We start from the raw sequence: 3,387 nt of genomic DNA, 5'->3' as shown, positions 1-3,387 counted from the left end.
AGCCTTTCCCCCTTCTCAAAAGAATGGGGGCCGGGGCTGAAACTTCCAAGCTTCTAATCATGGCTTGGTCTTTCTGGTGACCAGCCCCCATCCAGGAGCCATGCAGGAGGCCACTCAGAGTCATCTCAATAGAACAAATCATGCTTATTACCCAGGAAGTGACAAGGGTTTGTCGACGAAAATAATCCATAACCAATCTATAAATGAAAATTTGGGTGAGTTTATTCTGAGCTGAAATCTGAGGATTATAACCCAGGAGAGTCTTTCCACAAAGGAACAGAGCACTCCAAAGAAGTAGGGGTATACAGGGCAGTTACATACCCTCAAAGAGGATGTTTCACATATGATGGAAACGTCCCTTTTACGATAGTCAGGAGGCTGCTCTGTCAGCACAGTGATTGACGGAAACAGCAGATAGGTCTGCTGGCTCGGTGAACCCCGCAGGGTGGCAGGTCTGTTGCCTAGAGCTGGGTGGTCACAGATGAGTGCTGCAATCAGTTCCCAGACTAAAGAAAGATGCTTAATCTTTAAGGAGATGCCAGCATTGGGAGGGGGAGGGAAGTTGCATCTTTATCTCAAAATGTCTAAGCAGATATACAATGCATGCTCAGTGGCCACAGTCAGGCCCTTTTGGAAAAAACAAAGTCAGGCCAAATTAGGTTTATACCAAATGGCTTCCTCACATACTCCAATATATCCTATCGCTTGCCATTTCAATTTGTCAGGTTCAGGAGCTCTGTGCCAGGAACCGGGGACAAAGACTAATATATATTTTCTACTATCTCACACACATAAAAGGTAAAAAGTTTCTACTCCACTAGAATGTAAGCTCCCAAAGGATGGGAATTTTTTTAACTTATATTTTAAATGATGCTTACCAAAGAGTTGCAAAGATATAGACTCTTCACCCGTAAACTCTTCACCCAACTTCCCCTTCTGTTGACATCTTAAATAACCATGGTATATTTATCAAACTAAGAAATTAGCATCGGTACAATATTGTTAGCTAAAATACAGACTTTATGTGGCTTTTTATCCATTTTCCCACTGCCCTTTTTCTGTTCCAGGATCCAATCCAAAATCCCATATTGCATTTGGTGGTTACATCTACTTAGTCTCCTGCAATTTGCGAATTTCTCAGTCTTTTTTCTTTCGTGATTGACATTTTGGAAGAGCACTGGTTAGGTATTTTGTAGAAGTAGAAAAAACCTCAATTGGTGTTTTTCTGGTGTTTTCTCATGATTAGAATGAGGTTATGGATTTTTGAGAACACCGCAGATGAAACCCTTCTCATTGCATGCTAGGGTGTATATAGTATCAACATGCTTATTATTGGTGATAAAAGAGGGGGTTTTGACTGTTTGGTTCATATTCAGCATCTAAAACAGCCTGGCACATGGTGGTACTCAATAAATATCTCAGTGAATTCTCTTTTCACTATTATGTGTCTGTGTCTTCCACTAAATTGTAAACTGCTAAATGGCAAAGACCGTATCTTATTCATGTTTGTAGTTTCCTAATGCCTGTAGACTTATGTTTAGTAGGTGTTCAGTAAGCCTTTAGGGATTGAATTGAAAGGTAAATCGGAGTCTGGTTGTATCTTCAGGCAAAATCAAGTTTGACAGTCACAAGGAACCAGACACATTTTAAGCAGCTCAGTTAAACAGCTTAATATTTATTGTGTCTATTATGTGCTGACATTCTAATGGTTGGAGTCCCTACAGTATTTCATCAATAACTGGAAGGGAACAGGGGGTGGGAAGGGGCATTGGTAGATGAGGCAGAAACAGAGCTTTGAGCTTTCAGCCTGATGACAGAGATTTAGTGATATCATTCTGAGAAGGAGAGACCAGAGAAGGAAGTTTGGGGTAGAAGATAATTAATTTGGCTTTAAATGTGTTGAATTTGTCTTGTGGGAAATCCTGTGGTTTTTGGAGATCTGTAGGAGATCTGTAGGAGGTAGTTGTAAATGCTGGGCAGAGTGATGAGGATCAAGGCTGCCCCAAGGAGAGAAGGCCAGGGCGTCCTGCCCTACATGCCAATCTATATCATCCTCCAAGAAGCATAGGACATCCTGACCTGATTCGACCTGACTTGTATCCAAAGTTATAGGATCACCTGATAACCAGACCCCACCTGCCCTGATACCTTTTTAACAACATTTTTACACAGTCTTTTCTTTGTCTTCTAAAGAAATAACTCACATACCTATGCCTTATAAATTTAGCCCTACCCTCAACCCATTGCAGCTCTTTACTGCCCATGGGTCCCATCCCCCTGCTACTCCATGCTATTCTCTGAAGAAAGGAGCACTACTACCAGACCTTGAGAGTCCAATTTGACTCCTCAGCTCACCAGCCTGCATCAAGAGGACAGGGTGGGCCCAGAGATTTAGATTTGAAGCCATTTCTATTCTACTGATAGCTGAAGCCCAGAAAGCAGATAAGATGAGCCAAGACTGAGTAGTGAGAGAGAACAGGACATGGGATTCTTGTGGAAATTCTGCCCTTAGAAGTAAGAAGGGGAGACAGAGAAAACAACTTTAGGACACTATACAGAAGAGATTTCAAGAACTCAGTAGTTGACAATACCAAATAAGGAGGAGTACTTTCTTGAGGAGATGCCAGATGATTGGAAAGAATCAGGGAGTGGAATGAGTAAACACCTATTTTGCTTCCTTTGAGAAGCTTCACTACAAAAGGAAAAAGAAAAAGAGGATTGTGGCTGCACACAATAGAAAGGCTGAGGAAAGGTCTTATTTTAGTTCTGCCACTAATCCCTCATTTATGTGATCTATAAAGCACTTAACCTCTCAACCTACTCATCTTCCTTGTAACTATAACTGGAACAAATAATACCTGATCTACAGGATTCTTATGTTCAGGAGCCTGCTTCCCCACACAACCATAAGGTCTCGAAGGCAGCAGCCATACACATATTAATATTCTCAGGGCCTCACAGAGCCATGACAATGACCAGGGGAAAAGGCTTGTTGGATGAAGTGTGAAGCGCGAGCAGTAACAAGCGCTGCCCCGTACTGAGATCTTACTGTTCGCCAATCACTGTGCTATGCGCCTAATCACGCACTGTGAGCATTCTTCACGACCCAGAGGGAGACTGTAATTACCCCCAGTTTACAAAGGAGGAAATGGGGTGAATAAAGCACAGTAACGGGTCCAAACGGTGGGTCTAGAAGACGGGATGTCTTTTTTTACTCAAAAACCATTAGAGCGACAAAGCATGCTCCATGACCTGGAGCGAAATGAGCCAAGGCCAGTAACTCATCTCAAAGCGTTAAGACAGCCGGAAAAAGAAAAAAAGAGGAACAATCCTCGGCTGACCGCAGCCACCCAGACCCAAGGCCGGAGCCGCGAGGCGCCTGCGCCC

This window comes from Equus przewalskii, chromosome 7 (genome assembly GCF_037783145.1).
Source record: "Equus przewalskii isolate Varuska chromosome 7, EquPr2, whole genome shotgun sequence".
In the NCBI taxonomy this organism is placed as follows: Eukaryota; Metazoa; Chordata; class Mammalia; order Perissodactyla; family Equidae; genus Equus; species Equus przewalskii.
Note: the sequence above shows the minus strand (reverse complement) of the source record.